This window comes from Lissotriton vulgaris, chromosome 6 (genome assembly GCF_964263255.1).
Source record: "Lissotriton vulgaris chromosome 6, aLisVul1.2, whole genome shotgun sequence".
Lineage (NCBI taxonomy): Eukaryota > Metazoa > Chordata > Amphibia > Caudata > Salamandridae > Lissotriton > Lissotriton vulgaris.
This window is the reverse complement of record NC_141694.1, coordinates 560566892-560590704: the sequence shown is the minus strand read 5'-3', so window position 1 is coordinate 560590704 and position 23813 is coordinate 560566892. Positions and strand designations below refer to the sequence as shown.

General features: G+C 49.1%; 1 non-coding gene across 1 annotated transcript; it reads left to right on the top strand.

Annotated features, from left to right (window-relative positions):
* Window positions 1–4660: 4660 nt before the first annotated feature.
* Window positions 4661–4765, top strand: LOC147707549 (U6 spliceosomal RNA). The gene has a single exon (XR_015296932.1). It is a non-coding gene; the product is annotated as a U6 spliceosomal RNA (small nuclear RNA).
* The last annotated feature ends 19048 nt before the right edge of the window (window positions 4766–23813 follow it).

Here is a 23813-nt window from a genome sequence, read left to right as displayed (position 1 = left end):
TCTCCGCTTTCTTGGCTTTTAAAGCCAAAAAAGCGGAGATAAACCCCCTTGATAATATGCCCCCTCATGCTCAACTGTGCTGAAAGTATCTGACAATTCAAGTAGAATTAACAGTCATGTACCTTCTTTATCAAGTATTTGGAGAATATAATCCAGGACTTTTTGCTGGTGGATTATTGAGGGTGGATTATTGAGGGTTTGTTTTCAAGGACAACCTCCAGATATTTTACATTGTTTGTTAATTCAATGCAATGTCCAAAGAAACTGGGGAGTGTGTGAATTGTGCATGAGCTGCTCAAATGAGTTTTTCACCCGAGAACCTGAGTTCAGTGTAAACTACATTACCTCCTCGTTAGTCTTCCTCGCCACATGAGTTACAAAGTGAGCTTTAGCTCCACAACAGAACCCTCCAAAGCAAAAAGAAACCACCTCCCACCCCCTCCCAACATGGCCGACCAGTCCCACCTGACCTCTATAAGAGGCGGGCCGGCCCCACCAATCAGCCTGTTTTTTTTGTTCTGCACGATTCTCTCCAGAGCACTGTTCAGGTAAGATGGGCCGGCGTGAGCTGGCCCTTGGGGTTTAGGGTGGAGGACCGGCTCTAGCGGTCTCGAGTGCCTTATGCCTAAAAATCCCCCCCCCTCTTCCTTCCCCCGGTCCTGTGGGGCCGGTTAGGTACTGCTATAGCATGCCGGTGGTTTACAGGGGGGGGGGGGCGGCAGGGGATATGGGGTGTTTGGACATCCCTGTGTATCCCCAGGTCGTTACTGATGGGCCCTGGCCCCTCTGTGGGCTTTTTGGGTCCAGCGCAGCAGACGCCCATCGTGTGAATTACTCCTGGGCTCGAGCTGCTGCCCTGTTACAGACGGCCTGCAGCTCAATGTATCTGCTGCGGTGCGTTTTGGGGTTATATGCTAATTGACGGTTGGGCTGGCTTATCAGGTCAGTTCCGCCTCGCTCTGCTGTGTTTTGTACAGATGGCGCTCTGCCTTCTTTCCACGAGTGGAGGGTAGTGCTGGGATTGCTCAGTCAGCTAAAGAATATGTATTTTGTTTGCATGCTCTTTTACACTACGTACGCTGGCGGCACCCCCGACCCAAAGATCTTGGGTAGAAGGTGAGAATGAGCTGAGCCAGAAGGGCTCTAGGCTCACCCTTCCAGGGGGCTACACCTCTAAAGAGCTGTTTGTTGTCAGGCGAAAGAGAATTCGGACGTCATGACAATTCAATCAGTTATTCTCGTATTGATTTCCAGCAGGTAATTGCTTCCACTTTGCACCTATTCTTAATTGGCCGGCGCTGGGCTTTCCCTGCATGGCTCTGTGATAGAGCACGACACTCTGAGCTGGGAGTCGCTGGAGCTCCGCACATACCCTGCCTGTGAAGTCATGCGTTCAGCGGTGACTTTCGAACCGCCTGGAGATCCCGGGTACAATGTGGGGCCCCCTGGACAGTCTTACCTCGCATGTCGGCGGGGGCTCCACGGTCCGGGTCCGGATCTCCTCGGGATTCTCTGGTGCGCGGCGCTGGGCGCTGCCGCCTCCATCCGTGTTAATTGGGCCCCTACGGGCCGCGGCGGTTGGCCGTGCGGGTGTTTGCTCCGGCAGCTCCCCGCCCCTCGGGGGCGGGGTTTGATGGCCACCAGGTGCGTCCGTATCCTGGTGTGGCGCAGCAAGCTGGATGGCAGATTCCGGTGCGGTGAGGCTACCGGTTCTAGTCCCAACACTGGCGGCAGCTCGGCCGAGCACCCTGTGGCTCTGGGCAATAGCTTGCTAAATGTCACGGCTGTTTCCGACTGGTTTGGACGCAGCATGCAGGGCGCAGCTCTATCCTCGATGAGGGCTTTTTCCGAACCAAGGAGCTGTGGCTCAAAGGTAAGGCTTGTGCCGTTGGTGGGGACGACCCCCACGGGCCAGGGTTCGAATCCTGCCGGGGCTGTAGAAGTGTCCCGAGGTGGGGTATTTTCGAACAGAAATTTTTTTGAAATAGCGCGAGGTCAGTGCCGTTTCGCAATTGTTGGTGCAGTGGGCCAGTGGCGCTATAGGGGTGCAGTTATTTATAACAACATGAAATTAGTCGTGTGTTAAGAAGTCTCTAATGTACTCTGCCAATAGCGCCGCATTTTAAGTGGTGTCCGGCCCCGTGTTGGCGGACTGTAGCGTGCAACACAGGGGTAGTGTTCGTGTTGTTCATTTTCAAATCCGATGATTCTGTCATCGGTCTGGCACGAGCTGTATGCACTTATGTCTTGGCTTCGCTGTGCACAATCGATTGCGCGCGGTACTTGTACGGCAGTTCTTAATCTGAACCATGCCGTGGTTGTGAAGTGGAGTTGTGTGGCTCAATGGTTAGGGCGATGGACCCTGAGTCAATGATCTTGCCCGGGTCCAGTGTTCTAGTCCCCGCCTCGGCGGGCCTTGGGCTCAAATATTCTCCGGACCGGTTATTTCTCGGCTCGGTGCCTATCCCATTAAGGGAGTCACGCCTTGCAACTCCACGACGCGGTGGATGCCTGGCATCTGCTTTCGGAGCCCTTTGGTCTGTTTTTTTTCCCCCTATGGCGCCCTGGCTCGCCCTGGGCCGTCTGGTTGCTCTGGAAGCGTGTGTGTTTCGGGGGCAGGGTGGCTGTGCCTTCTGGTCTCCTTGGGGAGGCGGGGGATTCCTTCTGCGCCATCAGTGGGGTCTCCCTGTTTGGCGGCACTAGCCCTTCTGACCGGACGCGGCGGGGGCCCTGGACCCCTCCTCGCCTCATCTGCCTCTCGCCCAGGGGGTCGTGTGCGTCCCCGGTCCTGGTGTATCGGTGCCTATTCCACTCCTGGTGTCGCGTCCTGCGGCTCTGGGCAATTGCTTGTTTGTTTTTCCGCATCGGCCCCCTCCTGGCCTCAGAGGCCTGACCTCCGCCTTGGAGGTGTCCGGGGTAGGACGCCTCGGGGTATTGACCAGGAGGGTGTCCACATCGGCGTTCGTGCGAGCGCCTTGGGCCCTTGCGGATGTGTTGTGTGCTGTGGCGTGTTGCGCTTCGGTGCAGTTCAAGAAGGGCTCCTGCGCGGGGAGGTCAGGCAAGTGCGTGATTCGTTCCGCGGGTAGCGTGACTTTCCCTCGGCCAGCGATCGGTTGGCCGCAAGGCTGGCTCGGACGTCGGGTCTGGCTGCGTCCTTGCCTCCTGTCTTTTCATTTGGGGCCCGCTCCCCCGGGCGCGGCCTTCCTTCGGACTCCCCGTCCGCCTGTGGGTGTGGTCGTCCCGCCCTTGCTGGGGTGGGGCCCTTCGGCCTTTCCACCCAAAGTCAGTCTTCACGGGGTGCTTTCGGGGTGGGCTTCCGGGCCCGAGTGACGGCTCTTCCCGACCCGTCCTGGGAGGTGGCTGTCCCGGTCCTGGGGCTCGGGGTCCGTGTGGTGGCCTGTGGGGCCGGCCTGCGAAGGGGGGGGCCCCACTCTCACTACCTCTCGGCCTCGTCTCTCTTCTTCCCCCGTGGGTGTGGCTTCACGTCTGGCGGTGTCTCTCACCCGTCGGCTCCCTGACCTAGGTACGGTGGTCCCTTCGGTCCTCGTATCGGGCTTGTCCTCCTTCGGGGGGGCGTGTGCTTGGCCCCGGTACTTCCCTCTGGTTCATTCAGGGGGTGGGGAGGGTAGGCGTCCTTTGGCGCCGGGTCGTTGGGGGTCGGTGGGATCTCCGGGGGTCACGCAACTCCTCGTGCTTCGGAGTTTGCTGTTTGTCCTCCTGGCCTGCCGTCGTTGTTCTGTGCTCGTTTCGGCCGCACATTGACTGTGATTGGGGGGCTTTGGGTCCCCAGGTCTTGGTCGGGTCAAGCGTCCTGGTGCTGTGGGCGTTCCCCCGGGGTCCGGCTAGGTGAAGGCGGTTCGACGGTGTCGGATCTATTCCTTCGCTGCCTAGGTGCCTCTGTTCACGGAAGGGGACTCGGCCCTCCTGCTCGGGTTCTACTCCTCCTTCCGGGTCCTGGGGGTTGCCCGGCCTGTTGCCTGGCCTTTTCGGTCTGTGGTACGCGTTCCCCCGTGCCCTCTAATGTCGCGGCTGGACCCGCTTGGGCAGGGCCAGGGTACTCCTGGGTGCTCGCCTCGGCAGCGCATGGTCTTAGTTTGGAACATGGCAGTGTAGAGGTGCCTGGCACCCGCGCGTGGTTGACACGCGAGTCGGGGTGCGTTCCGGTTTTTTGGTTCCCGGCGGGGTCCGCCGCCCCGGGGACCCTCTCCTTTGGCGAGCTGACGGTTCGAGCCTCCTGGCCGATCCCGGATCTTCCCATACCGTGGTTGGGTCCCCCGCTCTCGGCATCGGTGTTGTGCCGATGGCTGGCCTGCCTCCTTCGGCAGGCCCGGGTCTGGGGCGGGTGCTCGGGGTTGTGGATTGCTGCGGGGTTCCCGCAGGTCTTCCACGTGCTCTGCCTGTGCCCGGCGCTGGGCGCCCTTTCTCGCATTGGCGCGGTCGGCTTGGTGCTGTCCCCGCCTCCGTGGTCCCCTTGCGGGTCTTGGTTTTCCGGTCTGAGGGGTGTTCCTGGAACGTGGCCCCTTCTTTCCTGTGGGCCCGGTGGGCGGCCGTGCGGGCCTTCCACTGTCCGGTGTTCGACGGCCTGGTTTCCTTGATGGCTCGCTTGGCTCCGATGATATTTCTCCTTCGCCCACGGGCGCTCTGCCGGTCTCCCCCTTGGGGGCTCGCTTCGGCTGCTCATATACTTATGTTGGAACGTTACAGGAGATTTGCAGGGCCCCTGCGCAAGGGTGTCTCGCAAATTCGGGAGGCGTTCCACAGGAGTCTTCTCGCTCGTTCTACGAGCTCTTCGGGGTCCGCCCTGTTGGGCCCCGGCCCTCGGTGGCTTTGCGGTTCCTCGCCTTTCGGGTGATTTTCCCTGGTGGCGATGGTGTCTGCTGGGCGGATGGGCGTGCGGGGGTCGTTCCTCCGCTCCCCGCCCTTCTTGCGGGTTTTGCCGGACGGGGTTGCTCCTCCGGCATGTCCCCCGTGTCCTTCCCGGGGTCCCTTCCCTGGGGCCTCGGACTCAGGTGGTATCTTTACCGCTTTTTCCGGCCAACGTGGTTCCTCCCTTGTCCGGACTGGTTGTTCGGCGTGCTGCTTTGGCTTCTCTTAGCCGCACGTTTTTCCTTTCCCGGTGGGATGACCTGTGTTATGCCTTTTGGGCCCGGTTCGTTCGGGCCGCTAGCCCTCGTTCCTCCTTGGTTCGCGGGCTTACACAGGCTGGCATCCTTCCCTACGCTTCGCCGGGTTCGGTGGATCCGGCGGGGGCCCAGGGTCGGTCCGCGAGGTGTGGCTCTGTTCCCTGGGCCCCCTTACTGGGTGTCTCCTCTGTGGAGTTTTGTCTGCCTTCGGCGTGGTCATCACCCGCCTGGTGCGTGGGTCTCTGGCAGTCCCGGGGGGACTTCGCTGGGGCCGTTCTGAGTGCTGGAGCTGCGGCTCCTGGTTGGCCTCCTTTTCCTGGAGGTCTTGATTTCAGGTTTCCTGTGGTCCCTGTTTTCTTTTCGGTTGTTTTACATCAACCTTGGGTTGGTTTCTCTGCATCACTGTGTGGTGTTGTTGTTCTGGTGGTCAATGAAGCCTTGTTGGCTTGGGTATTGGCTCACTTTGTAACTCAGGGGGCGAGGAAGACTAACGAGGAGGTAATGCCCCGGTTACTTACCGGTAATCTTCATTACTCCGAGTATAGTCTTCCTCGCCACATGAGTTCCCTCCCCCCCTCCCTGTCTGGCTATCGGCTTCATTGTTTGCTTGGTAGATCAGGCTGATTGGTGGGGCCGGCCCGCCTCTTATAGAGGTCAGGTGGGACTGGTCGGCCATGTTGGGAGGGGGTGGGAGGTGGTTTCTTTTTGCTTTGGAGGGTTCTGTTGTGGAGCTAAAGCTCACTTTGTAACTCATGTGGCGAGGAAGACTATACTCGGAGTAATGAAGATTACCGGTAAGTAACCGGGGCATTATGGTTGCACCAGCTTAAGTTTATCGAAGACTCAATTTATTGTAGGAAATCATGTAGACAATCATATTTGTTGCTGGCACCGTCGATTTTTAAAAGATTCTGGCATCATCTGCATAAGATTGTAATTACAGATTCTGGTACCTGACCATCTTAAGCAGCATTTATTAAAGATGTTGAAAAGCCAAGATGATAGGGTTTGATTCTGCAACTCAGATAGTAGCAGATACATGATTTATTTTAGGACTATATTAAGCTGGAGTACCACAAAGGTCCCCAGGGGCAAGTAACCAGGACTTTCTGAGCCCATCATGCAAATTCAGTAACAGCTTAAAATCGATGTTTTCAATTGTCTGAAAGCTAAATAACTGGGTAAACACCTTAAGGCAGGAGGCAGGGAATTATATGCCCTCATAGAGATAGGTTGATGAAGAAGGCATGTCTGCAGATACCTGTACAGCAGTTGGCAAATTAATTTGGGTCATTTTCTGCATACGACTTTAAAACAAATGCAGAGATTTAGAAATAATGCATTTATGCGTAGGAAGCCATTGAAGGATGTCTAAATATTTGGTAATGGGAGCATGATGTGGAAGTTTAAACAAGAGATGCCCCCATTTTCATACTAATAATAGCAGTAAGTGGTTCTCAAATAAATATTGGAAAATGTAAGGATTGGGGGAGAACCTTAAGGAGTTCCACAAAGCATTGGGCTAGACCTGACTTAGAAAGGATATGAATGGTGTCTGACAATACCCTGTCAAAAGTATTCTAATACAGAGCACTGTCTCTCAATTAATCCAGACTCCAGAATCTTCCCACCAGTGTAGCGTGACACAGTACAAAAAGCTGCCGAGTGGTATAGGGTATAACAGACACAACTGTGCCCTAGTCCAATTGCATTCCTATTTTATTCTGAGGAGTCACACAAGAGCTACTTTCATTCCATGATCAGGACAGAAACTAGTTTGGGCAGAATTAAGCAGAATTGTTCATAACAAACAAATTCTGGGGGAAGCAGGTTGACTACTCTTTCGGCCAACTTGGAGCAGAAAGGAAGCAACAAGATCGGATAATTTCTTAATACTTTGGGGTGCAGGGATAGCATCTTGAGTAGTGGAATAATAGAAGCAACTTTCCAATCAAGGTGAAGTACTTGGCCTACTGCCTACTGGAGAAACAGTCATTGCAATCCGATGAAAAATGTGTACAGTACAGGAGTCGTATGGTAAGCCAGGTTTGATAGCAATCAAGTTCTTGATGAATTTCTCTTTCTGTCATATGAATGATTGTAGATAGTATCTGAGCTGATTCATTACGTGGTATTTCACGCTCATGTAGCATAGAAGAGGAGGGTAAAAAGGATTAATATGTTCTGAATTTTCTCTTTGAAGAAGGATGACAGAGATTCACGCAAAGAACGAGTTAGAGGTATAGGCTGATGAACCTCTACTGGAGGAGAGAATTATTTAACATGTCCTGAGGCTCATTGGCACTAAAGAGGATACAAGAGGCATAGAACTCAGATCTACTTTTCCCAATCAAGGTGCTCATTAGGATGGCGGACGGACCTCCGTCCGTCCGCCACCCCAGAGTAGGAGGGACCGTCCGCTGGGGCAGCGGCGATCCCTCTGTGCAGATTTGGATGTGACCGCCACCCTGGCAGTCACATCCTCAATATTTAACATTGCGTCGGGTGCTGCTTGAAGCAGCACCCGCCGCAAGGTTAAATATGCATGCATCGCATTTGCATGCACAAAACGCCAGGCACCGCACGGTGCCTGATGCTTCATGCATGCAAATGAAGGGGGGTACCATAGGTACCCCCCATGTGCACCCCCCAAACCCCGTCACCCTGGGGGCCCGCAACGGGCCCCCAAAGACATCTCCATATGCCTTTCCACGGCGGAGAAGCCGCCGCTGAAAGGCATCAGTTTTCCCCCTTCCTAATATGGTGTCTGTTAGACACCGCCTCCATATTAGAGCTTTTCCGCCACGGTCGTGGGGCGACCGCGGCGGAAAAGCAGCGGACAGTCTTTCTGACCCGCCAGCCATCCTAATCTGGCGGGGGGTCTTTGAAGTGTCCGCAGTGGTTTTTCCGCATCCTCCGGGCCGGCGGACACTTCTGCCGGCCCGGAGGATGCGGAAAAACCGCAATCCTAATGAGGGCCCTAATTTTTAAAGTGCTTGAGAGTGGTCATGTATTTAATTTGGCCGTAGCATGATATTCTTGAACCAAGGTTTCAAGCAGCTTGCATTACTGTTTAGTTGCAGACAATACTGTAGAAAAACAGGGTAAAGAACATATCTTACGTGGTAAACAGTGACCTATGAAGGGGGGGCAATTAGGTCGAGTGCAGCTACTAACCAAAACTTCAGAATGCCAATATGTGGCACACTATTTGGAGAAGCATAAAAAAAAGCACTTAAGGCCTCATTATGAGACCCTTTGCACCACTGGAACGTCACTTTTTGTGATGTTCCATGACGTAGGACCCTGCTCTCTATTTACAAGGCAGCACTAAGCCACTTTTTTTGGATTAATGCTGCATGATAAATATTTTTACCTTTAACGCAGTGCAAAGGTGCCTACATTGGCGCACAGCAGCCCATTGTGTGACAGCGCAGGGGAAAAGGACAAAAAAGCGCTGTATCTTATAGATACAGCGCATTCCTACCCTTGCTTTTGCCATAGGACAGCACAGCAGGAAGGCCTGCAGCACTGCCCTGGGGCAAAACCTCATCAATGGGGGCCTTAAACCTTTGGCATTCATGATTAAAAAATAGGTGCTGATCTAGTCCTGTACTAGAAAATACGTGGGTCTGGAAATCAGGATATGAATACATAAAATAGAATAACAATGCTGAGTCTTCTGACCATGGGATAGCAACACCCTTTTGTATCGCTTTGTTCACCCTAAGTTGTCAGGGTATGCTCAGACGTGAGTCCCTTGCTCACTTGGCCACTGGATTCAAGATAGCCTGGCTAATGAGGATTATGAATCCGAACCCGGTCCCAGGAGGCTTGTTTCCTGTCCAGAGAAGACATGGCTTGGCGTTCGGGCTGGACTGTTCCCATGAGGCACAAGGTCAGACTGATTTGCATATGGCCATGTCTGAACTGGGGTGGCTGAGTGAGCTAAAGAATGGTGATGGATTAAACCCAGATCAGTTGACTGGGGGTGAGCGTTTGATTGGCTCAAACGCTCCGTCCATCATCCCCTTTTGTATAGCAACAAAATCGTCATTCACAAAGTGAAAAATCAAGACTATCCTCTTTCCTAAGTATGTGGCAACATGTTTCCATTCAGTGTAACAGAGTTATCAAATTGTGACTGTAAATATTAGGACAAGATATACTCCAGACTCTGAAAAACACACATAGCCCACTTTAGTGTGCTGAAAATATACCTGCACGGAAGGAATGTGAGAAATATGACGTTCTAAAGCTATGCTCCAAATTGTAATTGCTAATTAGCTAAAGTATTCAAGCATTCAGGCATTTTAGACATTTGTCTAGCCAGAATTGTTCAAATGCATTAAATAAGTACCTATGTGCATGCAAACTTTGCCACAAACAATGTTGTGAAAGGGGGTTTATCTACTTTAACAGAATTGCTTCTCCAACTAGTGCCTATCGTTTTGTAGCCACTATTTGTTCATTCTTTGTTTTAGAAACCTAATGATCCTCCACTTGCAAATTGGATTGGATGTCGCAAGGGAGACACTAGGTGGATGAAAGATTTTGCAAAACCCCCCAGCAGAAGAGACAGAATTAACATCTTTTATGGTTCTGGGAAATCATTAAGTATATTTGTGAGGATTTTGTGCTATTTGTGCTACTTATTTTTATTCATGCTGTTAATGATGGTTATGCATGTGAAAGTCTTAAATGAGTAAGGGGCCTATTAGCCGCCCGTCATCCTAGCGGGGATTGGGACCGCCCGCCATAAGGGCAGGGGTCCCGTGGGGGGTGTTAGGATGTGCCCGCCACAGTGGCGGGCACATCCTGCATTTTTAGCATTGTGGCGGGCGGTGCTCTCAGCACTGCCTGCCACAATGCTAAAAATGCATTAAAGCATTTGCATAGACAAAGCGGCAGGCACCGCGTGGTGCCTGCCGCCTTGTCTATGCAAATGAAGGGGGGTACCACAGGTACCCCCCCGTGTGCACCCCCACCTCTCCTTCACTCTGGGGGCCCCCAGGGGGTCCCCAGAGTTAAGACCACATGCCATTCCGTGGCGGCGTCACAAAAAGCCCATTGTCACAAAAAGCCCATTGTAATATGGCTGGCGATGTCGGGCGGATTGCCCCTGCCAGGCTGGCGGTAGCCGCCCCCAGCCTGGCGGGGGCAGTCCGCCCGACATCCTAATGGGCCACTAAGTTGGTAATGCAGCCTATAATTGTTTGTAAAGAAGTATGCGTGGATCCTTCAAGGCTTACTAATAACAAATCAAACAGTGAATGTTAATTATTTGAATGCATTTGTCTAATTTAGATTGCACATGTACCTTGTCAAAGTGAGCTGCGTGGTTCACAAGGTTTTTTATTGAGCTGACCAAAAACTCCTTCTAAATATTGCAATTAGGCTTAGTCACTCTTGACTCCTATGTCCTGCTTCAAGCCTGTTTCTCATCATTTAATGGTTTATGAGAGCTATATCAGATGGTCGATGTATCAGTGTTCTTTGCCCCTCACCGTGTAATGCATTAGCTCTAGAAATAAAAAAAAAATGAAAATCATATTATTTTTAGGGAAAACTCAAGACATACTCGTTCTGCTAAATATGGAGTTAGTAAGCTTTTTCACTTCACTTCACATGTATTATCCATGATGGCCCAGAATAAGGGTTTTATATAAACTGGAACTCTTTTGGGCACTTTCCTTCCTACCTGCTTCCACGCATCAGTCCACGGGACTGCAACGTTGCCTTTGCTGCGCCAGTTGCCTCACACCTCCGGCCACCAGGACGCGGGTGCTGGGAACTACTAATCCCAGCATCCCCCTTCGGCAGCAGTTCACAGCGTCATCACCAAGCGCCAGGAGGCACTCAAAAATGCTGCAGGGCTGCCGCAGCGCGGGTTCCTTGACAAAAACTATTTTGGGCACTTTTCGTCCTACCTGCTTCCACGCATCAGTCCACGGGACTGCAATGTTGCCCTTGCTGCGCCAGTTGCCTCGCACCTCCAGCCACCAGGACGCGGGTGCTGGGGACTACTAATCTCAGCATCCCCCTTCGGCGCCAGTTCACAGCGTCATCACCCAGCGCCAGGAGGTGCTCAAAAACGCTTAAGGGTTCCCGCAGCGCAGGTCCCTTGACAAGAACTCTTTTGGGCACTTTCCTTCCTACCTGCTCCCACGCATCAGTCCACGAGACTGTAACGTTGCCCTTGCTGCGCCAGTTGCTTCGCACCTCCGGCCACCAGGACGCGGGTGCTGGGGACTATTAATCCCAGCATCCCCCTTCGGCGCCAGTTCACAGCGTCATCACCCAGCGCCAGGAGGTGCTCAAAAACGCTTCAGGTTCCCGCAGCGCGGGTCCCTTGACAAGAACTCTTTTGGGCACTTTCCTTCCTACCTGCTTCCACGCATCAGTCCACAGGACTGCAACGTTGCCCTTGCTGCGCCAGTTGCTTCGCACCTCCAGCCACCAGGACGCGGATGCTGGGGACTATTAATCCCAGAATCCCCCTTCGGTGCCAGTTTACAGCATCATCACCCAGCGCCAGGAGGCACTCAAAAACGCTTCAGGGCTCCAGCAGCGCGGGTCCCTTGACAAGAACTATTTTGGGCACTTTCCCTCCTACCTGCTTCCACGCATCAGTTCACGGGACTACAACGTTGCCCTTGCTGCACCAGTTACCTTGCACCTCCGGCCACCAGGATGCGGGTGCTGGGGACTACTAATCCCAGCACCCCCTTCGGCGCCAGTTCACAGCGCCAGGAGGCGCTCAAAAACGCTTCAGCGCTCCTGCAGTCTGGGACTCGCACGGGCGTGCCCGGGCGAAGCCCTGGCCAAGGGCGGGCCCGTCCGCACCCATCGAAGTCAGGAGGAGGCAGGGCTGGGCCACCCCCCTTTCTTTGGTCGTGTAGTGCTTCCAAGGACTTGGACAGTGGTTTTCTGAACTTTAACACTAACTGTTGCCCTCTAGATAATTTTATTTTTTGTATTTGTATTACATTGATAGCAACTAGTCATGAGCATGGGTAATCTCAAGGGGGCAGGTGGTCCAGGGGTTGCAGGAACACCTGACGCATTTCTTATGCGGGCTGAGTCTGTTCTCATACATGAAATTGAGCTCACCCAAAGGAGACTCTCTCTAGATCCTCGTCGAACCTCCACTGAAGTTCCCCTAGCTGGTCCCCTGTTAACCCCTGATCCATCTACCAATTGCAAGTGGCTCTAACGACCTCAGTATCTTTAGCTATTGACCTATCCAACTCAGTTAGTGTCCCTATCCCTACTCCTTCCCCTCCGGCTAAGATTCTCACACGCCAGCAACAATCAGCGAAGGTAAAGGAAAGGGAGGGCGCTATTACAGCAAAGAAAAGAAAAGCGGGTGCACGGTCCCTAACTACACATCAGGCCAGTAAAGTGGTAAAAACTAGAGGGGCGGTTCACGGCAATAAAGGCTGCTCTCATGTGGCCATAGATACAAGTATTTCCAGTCCATTAAACAATAGAGCACAGGCCTATTCTCGACAGATGTCTAGCGATTTTGAAGATCGCATCTTAGCGAAATTTGAAGAAAAACTTGTAGCTATGCTTGACCCCCTACTAATCAAACTGTCGGGCATTGACTCAAGATTGAATAAAATTGAGCAACACATATTTCTTCCAAAATCCACCTCATGCAATGTAACCTCTAGTGGCTCCAATGAATCTGGATTGGTAACAGTGCATGCAACTCAATTGCCCACTCTTGACTATGGTGCTAGTACAAGTATAGTTGCTCACGCTCCCTCTGTAAATCCCCCTAGTATGCTTGCCACTACAGCAAAGGCTGGCCCTATGAGGGAACTAACTGGGGGACAAGATAGAAGGACGGCTCGGGGTGATTTGGTTAGCTCCTGTGATTCCCTTAATTTCCCACCCGAAGCTACGTCATACACTATTATACTCTCTAACGTGCCTCCTCTACAACCCGGCACCGGAAAACACTGGTTATCTCTCAGGAACAAGGCCCTCCACTTGTTAAATAACAGAACAGGGCCGGGTAGCCACTTAGTCCAAAAATTCAATATGATTCGTAGAATTCCATGGATAGGGAAATCGCCAAAATCCAGTAGAGGTGATTATGTGGTGCTGAACTTTGGGGCCCCCTAGATTGTGAGATCAATCTTAGATAGGGCTGGGACAAGGTATTTCAGCAGGGACGGTATCAGTATCCTACCATTGGGTTTTTTCTATAATTGGAAGGGTTAGATCACAGGGATATATCCCATGCTTAGGGTTTATATGACTACAATGTACCAACTCATAACAGATTTGAGTTGTTTACTAATCTGGAAGATATCAACTGACTGACTCATTTAGCGCCAGGACACCCACGGGTAACAGAGCACTGTACAAATGTCAAAAATAAATAAATAAATGTATCCGCTTCTGAAACGATCTAGGAGAGGGCGACCATGTACTAGGCCCTACCACAAGCAATGTTTTACCTCGCACACACTAAATGGGTTAAAATCGGGTATAAATTTAGGTTCGCCTGGAAGTGGTAGGGAATCCGTTTGTGGTATGACACACATAGATAACTCTTTTGCAAAAGATGCTGCCTCCCCTGTGGTTAGGTGTGGCCTATGTCCTCAGTTAAGAAATAGTGATCCCAGTAATGATATTCTTGGCCTAAAACTAGCTTCTTGGAACATTGCGGGGCTTGTTAACAAAACAGCCTCCATTGAATGGTCGATTCAATGGTTCATCACCACCCCCTTTTCTGAATCATTTTGTCCACCATAAGCGTGGAAGGGTATACTCAGATGTGAGTCCCTTGCTCATTGCACCATCAGGATTCAAGCAAACCGGGCCGACGATGGCTGAAATGCCAGAAACCGGTCCCCGGAAGCTGGTTTCCTTCCCAGTATAAGAATTGGCTTGGTAGTTTGGTTTGCCCTGTTCCCATCATGCACTTGGACAGGAACAGACTCATTTGCATTTAGCCAGGTTCTGAGCTGGGATGGTGCAGTGAGCTAAAAAACGGTGATGGATCAAGCCCTGATCTTTGGACTGGGTAAGAGTGGTCTGCTTAATTCAGACACTCTGTTCATCACCACCCCCTTTTCTGGATCCATTGAATGGTCTGCATTCATTGAGGAGCACGACATTTTATTTTTTCAAGAGACATGGGCCGTGGACCAGGTATTTGGACCAGGTTATTTACATTTTTCTACAGCTGCTGAACAGGTTCAGCGGGGCGGACCCAAAGGGGGCGTGACAACCTGGGTTAGGCAGTGTCACCAACATAAGTTCGAGGAGATCCACATTGACTGTAGAGACATTCTCATTATCAGGTTATACCAGGGAAATCTTCCTGATTTGCTACTTATCAATGTTTATTCCAGGGGCCTGCAAGAAGGGAAAGCCTCAAATATGGTAGTACTTTTAGATGCCTTTTTAGCAAACCAGGGAGGTCAGAGCAATATATTAATAGCTGACGATTTCAATTATATGTTCGAACAGTTGGATTTCCATGATATGAACTTCAGCATGCATAGAGGAGGATGAACAGTGGTTGATTCCTCCGTTGGATCTTCCTGCAATAAAAAGGTGGTCTAGTGCAGCACTCCAACTAAAAGTATTTTGTCTGAAACAAGGGGTGAGAACAGCTAATTGGAGAACAAGATCCGACAACCACATATAATAGTGGGCAAAGTACTAGTCGTATAGACTATTTTATGCTCAACAAGGAGTTTTGGCCCAACTTATTAGACAAGGTGGTCTGCGACCCACCAGAAAGTGACCATAACCCTTTATTACTCTCTTTACTTTACTTGTATTCAAACCGTGGAGAAGGGGTGGTATCACGCCTAGAATTTGTAGAGGCCCAAATGACAAATGACACACGGAGTGTCAAATGGCCAAAGTGGTCATCAAAGCAGAGAACATGAACCAAATGAGTAGGTTGGTAGCTAACGCCATAGACACTCTCCAGGCCGATGCTGCGCAGGAAGAACACAATCATAGAGCCGTGCAGGTCAATGAGCACCTTTTTAGTAAACGTAAAAGTTTTTTTATTACTAAAAACAAAAAAATCAACGATACTCCCATGCCATAAGGCTGCCATTTGGTGCAATTCCTCTTGCCATACTGCTTATAGAACCCTAGCGGCAGCAGTTAGGACTAAAGATAGGGATTCCATAAGAGAGAATAGGTCTGCATATAAGGCAGCACAATCCCAGCCCAAAAGGGACTGGGACAAGCAACACTGGGCTGATCTTCTTAAAGCATGCTCTGGAAGAGACATGACGGCCTTTTGGCACTTGGTGAAGTGGGGGAGCGGGTCCTCTAGTAAAGTACCCACGAACCATGTGGAGCCAGAACAGTGGGTCTTACACTACAAAGGCCAGTTCGCACGTGATCCAGATGCTCACGATATTTTAGTAATGCTGTCCCCCATCCCAACTTTACACATATCAAAGAAATAAGAGGAAAAATCTCTTCTCCTGGTCCCCAAAGGGAGGGCTCCTGGGCCCGATTGCATCCTTGTCGATCTGTTTCTCCAAGATATAGACACCTGGGCACTTTATATTCAGCTCGTAGTGAAGACCGGGAAACTACAGGCCCATAAGCCTTATTGACTGCATTCAAAAGGTGTCGGCAAGGGTGGTGCTCGGTAGAATCCAGGCTTGGATGGAGGAATGTGATATCCTCTCTCACCATCAGTCGGGGTTTCGGCCAAGTACCAGCACAGTAGACCAGGTCCTAAGGTTTATTCTTATTTATTGGCGCACTGTAATCTTAGGGAGAGGCACCATCTACGCAGCCTCTGTGGACCTCAAGTTGGCATTTGACTTGGTCCCACGCACCAAGATGTGGCGTACCCTCTTAAAGTTGGGCATGACGCTGGATATTCTTGTGTTTGTGGTTAAATTACATGCTGAAAATTATGCTCAGGTGAGATGGGATGTGGGGGGCTCCACCACAGAAAAGTTCCCAGTTAAGAAGGGGGTGAGACAGGGGTGCGTTCTAGCACCCACCTTCTTCTCAATTTACATTAACGGGGTAGTGAAATATTTTGAGGATTTCCCCACAGATGGAGGAATGTGATATCCTCTCTCACCTCCAGGCGGGGTACATGATCCCGCTACTAATGTTCGCCAACGGCACTCTCGTTCTTTCCAAGATGAGACAGGGCCTTCAACGTGCCCTTACAAGATTTGAGGAGTTCTGTGTGGACCACGATCTTATTATCAACGTTGATAATACAAAATATATAGTCCTACACAACTCCAAAAAGGTCATCGGCGATGTTAGAATGAAGGAAGGCGTCTTAGAACACACTGAGATTTTTACCTATATTGGGGTAACAATAGACAGAAAACAAAGATGGAAGCCACAAATAGACTGCCTTACTGCTAGGCATGCTCAACTCATGGGCGCTCTGCTCAAGGAGCATAGACTCTCACACACCAAACCCATAGCTCCTGTGTTACAAATTTATAATACCAAAATTGGCTCCTCAATCTTGTATGGGGCAGAGCTGTGGGGATATGCCAATCTGGATTCCCTAGTGGTGGCTCAGAATAAATTCCTAAGGTCCATGATTGGCCTCCCCCAGTTCACTCCACTGGTACCCCTCTATTTGGATTTGGGATGTCATTCAATCAGGGATGTGGCACGCTATAGGTCTGTAGCATATTGGAGGAGGCTTTGGGTGACTCCTGAGCTCTTACATTATGCCCTGGCTCTTTTAGAAGTTAGGGATCTAGATGTAAATAGGAAAATGGTGTGGTTCAGGTGTGTCAAAAATATATTCTGTGAGATGGGGATGAGCCGTCTGTGGACCTCTCCAGCTGGAAGTATATTTCCAACTAAAACCGAGCTGAAGGCAGCCTATTGGAACCTGATTATTACGAAGCGTTTTGCAGCTTCTTTTTGTCCTACTCTGTCTAAAGCCTTCCTTGAGACCAAGCATGAACCCAAATACGAGGGGTACTGGGATCTAATTCCATCGACTTGAGACAGGAAATTATTTCACCAGTTTAGGGTAGGAACACTCCCTACCAATGTTTTCACCTCTAAATGGTGTAACACAAACACTAGCAATTGCCCCTTCTGTCTGGACCAGACAGAAACACTGGGACATATTTTCTTTGATTGTCCAGATCCTGTTGGTTGAAACCCATATGTTCTAACCTGGGTACTAGGTCCAGCAGTGAGGCTTTTAGGATCCTGAAACCTACAATGGATGGGCCTAGTGTAATTGCTATAGCAAAATCCCTGGGTTGGGTGTGGGTGATCCAATGGAATGAAAGGAGGCATAGGTAACTGTCTATGTTATGTCCTGTAGCTCTGTTTTTCTAAATTAGCACTATGCACTTTATTGTACTGTAATGATGTCTCCCTTGTAAACCTAAAGCCGGAAGGCTGATTCCCCATGTGGGAGGCCTTGCATGGGTGTGTTTTAGAGTTTTTTAACCTATTTATTGTTTTACAATGAATATCCAGGGTGCTCATTATTACTTTAGTCAACATATAAGTTTCCTGTCATAAGAAATATGTTGGATTGTTCTATTTGACCTCCATGTCCATGTTGTTTTAACTTTTGTGATTTTTTTTAAAATCGAAATAAAGTTCATGAACATAAACTGGTATATAAATATCTTGCTTGTAACTTTCAGTAACATGTTTTGTAAAGGAATACCCTATTTATCAATCTGACAAGCACTTAACTCTAGTCCACATGTGTAAAATCATGTTACAGAGTAACATGAGACATACCACTTACAAAGTTCCTAGTTATGATCCTTAGACAATGTTTCCTTTAAAGACTAGTTCTAACTTCTCTAAATGTTTCACTGTGCGAGAGAAAAGGGAGGGGTTGGAGTTTTTTGTGCAGAGTACAACCTGAAGCCCTTCTGCCTCTCCTACCCACAAAAAAGCTTAACAGGCTGCCACCAGCATCCTTTGGATATTTTAAAACCCCATTATGGACAAGCAAGATAGAAAGGTTGGTGCAGTGTACTGTAAATTCCAGCATGTCCTGCTCTTTGATCTTTATCTGACCAGCTGCTTAACAAGGAACTGGCTCAGCGACGTCAGCCTCGGGCAAGGGAGTCAGTTCGGCCAGGTCATTCAGAAGTCAGCTAAGGTGTACGTGTCCCAAGGACTCGTTCGGCCGCAGTCATCAGCCTATGTGAGGGCAACCACACAAAATGGCTGCCGTCCATAAAATGAAACCCGAGGGTTCAAACGAAATCCCTGAATATGTAGTGTTCTCATTGATCGATTAATGCGAAAACACTCTTACACACCGCACTCGTGATTTGCGGTCCACTGACACCAAAATCGGCCATTTCCGACGACCTTTATTGAACGGGTTCGGAACCACCGAACCTCAGACCCTTAAACTACGGAACCTCCTTTTGCCCTTACATAGGCAATAAACCAAAACTCATGTCAGTCTGAATCTGGATCTATAATCATCAGATCATCGATATGTTGCTGTAGCATCATCCTAGTACTTAGAACCTCCCTCTGGACAGGTCTCCTTGCACACGAAGTACCACAAAGGCCACAAATAGCAGGAGCACACTTTACACAGAGACAGAACAGGAAAAGGATAGCTAAAACCATCCCAATGACCTTCAGAATCTTCCATCCCCAAGTGGATATCAATCCCCAAAACCATCCCATCAACGACCAATCTCCTTTATCTATATGTACAGAATCGGAGATCTTATGTAGCTTGGAAATGGCCTGGAAGACTGACGGAGCGTTGTCTAGAATGAAAACGCAGCAGCTCGATTGAATCAGTTTACATACTCCACCTCGGTCTGCAAGTATGACGTCAAGAGCAACTCTATTCTGAAGTGTCATAAGTCTATCCAACTGGAGCTCAGCAGTCAAGTTACTAAGGGCACCAGCAGTTTCGACTATGGTGGACTCAACCACTCTCGTCAACTGGCGAATATTCCTGCTGTTAGCCATTGGTCCCCAGAATGGCAGAAAACCCTTAAAGAAATCTTCCAACTCCTGCCCTGCAGTATCTTCCTGACTGAAGACACCTCTAGCAACTCTCGTCTTATGGTAATCTGCCGCAGCTGTAAAAGTGAGGGGCAACAGGAAGGAAACAAAACATGTGCCCAAAAAGTCAGGGGGCAACCATGTATACTCTTTGTCATAGCAAACAAAATAAGTACCCTAAGCGGCTAGAAATGCTGGGGAAGTCTGAGACATGAATACATAGGTGTCAGTACAGACGCTGTTCCCTAGCTGAGCTTTCGGATTCTTGCCAGTACCCTGCAGACAATAGCGACCCTGATGGGGCACTATCCAAATCGGTGGAGAACTTTTTGCTCGCTGGTTAACACTCCGACTAACTCCATATCCAGTAATGTCCCAACCACTATATGGTTGCTTCTCATTTTTCAGAATAGTTTCAACGGCATTATTCCCTTTGATCATGTCGACTATGCCTCTAGCTACAGCACTATTCTTCCGATTGTCTTTCGGTGAACATAGGGGATATACACTATGGGCATAGATGAACATCGTTCTATAAGCCCAAATAGAACCATTAAGGCTGAAAGGCAAAACCAAGTACGGAATACCTTTATCGGTCGTATGGGGCATTAAACCACAAATCCAACAATTCGTTGTGTTCATAACTAACTGGTATTGGTGCAAAAGTTGAATAAAGGAATTATTGGCAAATTACAGTCTTCTGACTACTTCATGTTCAGGCAAAGGGTGAAAAGAATGTGAAGAAATAGTAGGTGGAGGTGTAGGTTGCACAGTAGGAATAAACGTCACTTTAAAAGAGAATTTCACATAACCGATTAAAAATATCATTAAACTCAATAGCATAAATAAGCACAAGATTAAAAATCTTTTTCGTGTGATCAGTTTGTGTATCTTTTTTCTAACATTCATTGTCTCTACAGGTCTCTCCAACTCGAAAAAATCCATCCTCACTAAATATGCTGCTCGCGGTGGTAGGGTGTTCCATGCTAAGGAATGCCTCTGTCAACCCAGGGCAACTCCCTTAGGCCAACCAGAACCTTCCACCTAGTGTCTCGGGCTTGCACTCCAAAGACTTGTCTACCGCGACCGTACAGCTGAACCCGGATGGCGGTTCGAAAAATAAAAATGAGTAGTTCCTCAGAGGAGAGTTAACCTGTAAACAGAAAAATCATAAAAACGTAATTTATTCTTTATTAGTCCCACGACTCTTGGTGGCAAATTATAATGATCTTTCCCAGGCAATGTCTGTTCCTTAAGTAAGAGCTCAGGCTCAGTAGTGTTCAATCAATTCAGAGGAGGCACAGCTTCTTGCAAAAGATCGTCACTTTCTTTCTCAGTGTTCGTTCCAATCAAACGGGCATCGCTGAATGGCAAAAATCGTGGCACAGTTTCTGTTTCAGAGTCTGGAAGTCCTTCCTGGACCCACCGGTCGTACGGTAAGGGTAACGGAGCCCGTTTGCAGTGTACGCCGTGGATCCAGTGTTTCTTGCCTTGCACTCGAACTGCAGAACGTGTAGACAGGAGAACTAAGTGTGGTCCTGTCCAGCGGGGCTGCTCGTTCTTGCTCCGCTGAAAGTTCTTAATGAAGACCCACGAGCCGGGTTCAATGGCGTGGCCTGGATCTTCAGCAGCCTCTGGTAGGCTATCGTAAACCTGTTGGTGTAAGACACACAGTTTAGCCGTCAGTTCGTGCAAGTAATCAAGCAACACAGGGTATTCAAGATCACTAAACTTTGTTGGTCTTGGTACGCCACATATATTTGCCGGGCGACCAAACAGAACCTCATACGGACTCAACCCCATTCGCGAATGCACAGTCATTCTTGTGGACAAGAGCGCTAAAGGCAAAGCATCTGGCCATTGCAAACCAGAGCTCGCTTGAATTTTGGCCAGCTTTAATTTCAAAGTGCCATTATAGCACTCGACTAAACCAGCTGATTGGGGGTGATTTGCAGCGTGGAACTTCTGCCGGATACCTAATCCCTCGCATACTCTCTTCATCACTTGACCCACAAATTCACTCCCATTGTCACTCCAGATAATTCTCGGCAAACCAAACCTCGGGAAAAACTCTTTGATTAGGGCTTTCGCTGTGGACAAGGCAGTATTATCCTTCAAAGGATAAACTTCGACCCATCTAGAAAAGGAGCAAACAACCACCAAAACATATTTCAGGTTGTTGCACCTCTCCATGTGGATGAAATCTAGCTGCAAAGCCTCGAACGGATACGTAGGAGATGCAAAATGACCAGCTGGTGTTGGAGTTCCCTTACCAGGATTGTACATCAAACACACCATACAGTTCTTAACCAAATTCTCTGCACATTTGGGAATTCCTGCATTCTGCCAAACCGGAGCCAACAACTTGCAAATCCCCTTCACGCTGATATGTGCCATCCCATGAGCCATTGTAACAACTGGAAGCACATACGCGTCGGGCAACAACCATCTTTGATGCTCTGACAAATCAGTCCAACAACCATTCGAGTCTAATCTACCCTTACTTTCTCTCCATTAATTCAACTCTTTCTCTGTAGCTTCAGCTTGGATGGATTTCACACTCTCAATCGTATCTTCACACATACTTTTCTCTGGAACCCATCTCGCCGGACCTGCAACATACATTCGGCTCATCACGTTTCTCACAGTTTCTTTCGCAACTTCATCCGCAAACGCATTTCCGCGACCAACATCATCCGTAACTTTCTTATGGGCACTGCATTTCACAATCGCTACTTGTAACGGCAAAGTAGGTGATTCAATAAGTTCATTCACCAACTGTCCATGCTGGATCTTTGTCCCATGCGAAGTCAAAAACCCACGTTCACGCCACAAACGTCCAAAACTATGAACCACACCCGACGCATACTGACTGTCAGTGTACACATTCACTCGCTTTCCTTTTGCCAACACACATGCTCTCGTTAATGCAATCAACTCTGCTGCTTGCGCTGAATTGCGTGGGATACGTGCAGCTTCAACAATCGTGTGCAAAGTCGTAACAGCATATGCCGCAGTCATATCACCATTCGGCAGCTTAAAGCACGAACCATCGACCCACAAAGTACCATCACACTCTGGAAGAGGAGTATCCCTAACGTCTATCCTCCCTTTCGTTTCTTCCTCAGTTCTAAGAAAACAATCATGCTGTTCTTCAACATTCTCTGTCTCAGTTGAAATCGGCAACAACGTGACTGGATTCAACGTGTTGCATCGTTTAATGTGCACGTGACTCGCTAACAAGGTCAACTCGTAACCCGACAACCAAGCACTAGTTAAGTGCTGTGTCTTGGTACGATTCAACAAGGTATCCACTGCATGTGGAACCATTACAATCAATGTATTGTTCATAACCAAACCAGCAGACTGTCGAATCGAAACAGCCGCTGCTGCTGTTGCTCTCAAGCAACTTGGCAATGCTCTAGCTACCGGATCTAAAGTCGACAAAAAATACGCACATGGACGTTGCTTATCGCAGAACTGTTGAGTCAACACTGACAATGCACATCCCGCTCTATCATGGACATACAATGTGAAAGGCTTACTGTAGTCGGGGGTACCCAACACAGGAGCCGAACACAACGCATTGCGTAACTAGGAAAACCTCTTTTGACATTCGTCAGTCCAAGTAATAGGATTTGGAGTATCCTTAACAGTAAGAGCTATCAAAGGCTTCGCTAACAAAGAAAAATTAGGGATCCACTGTCTACAGTACGACGTAATACCCAAAAACGCACGCACTTCTCTCTGTGTCGTAGGAACATTCATTTTCGCAATAGCTTGAATTCTATCTGGGGTCAGTTTCCTTTACTCCTTCGATAAGAGGTGACCTAAGTAGGTTACTTCTTGTCGACAATATTGCAATTTGGAGAGAGAAACCTTGTGATGAAAATCAGACAAGTGGCATAACAATGACAAAGTAGCTTCTCTACAAATCTCTTCATTGTCAGCAGCAACTAGCAAGTCGTCAACATATTAAATAAGGGCAGCACCATTAGGTAAAACCAACAAATCAAGTTGCGTTTTCAAAGCTTGACTAGAGATCGATGGACTCTCGCAATAGCCTTGAGGAGCGTGCTTAAAGCGGAAACTTCGTCCTCCTAAAGAGAATCCAAAGATATCTCTACTCTCTACAGCAATCGGGATGCTGAAGAAAGCATTCTTTAAGTCAATCACCGAAAACCATGTGGCTGTAGCCGGAATCAAAGTCAACAAAGCTGTGATATCAGGTGCAACTGGAAACTGTGGAACAACGATCTTGTTCACCTCGTGAAGATCGATCACAAACCCTTATACTAGAGGCTGTGAAGAATCAGTTATCTTCAGAACAGGCAAAACAGGACTATTGCACACATTACCTCTCGTTTCCTCAATCACACCCTTTTCGATCAGATCATAAATGATCGCCAAAAGTGCTCTCTCACCATCACTCGAGATACGGTACTGTGGAATGCGTGGTAACTTAGCATTTGCCTTCAGTGTCACCACATAGGGTGGAATCTCCAAAAGGCCTACATCATTTGGACCAGTAGCCCACAATGAATCTGGTAAAGACGACAATTCCGGTGGAAGTCCATCTTTAGATATGTACATCGGAGAGATCACTCTCTCACCCAACGTGAGATGTACTCCTGACGGAGAACAATACAACGTCGCATACAATCTCTTCAACAAATCCAATCCCAACAAGTT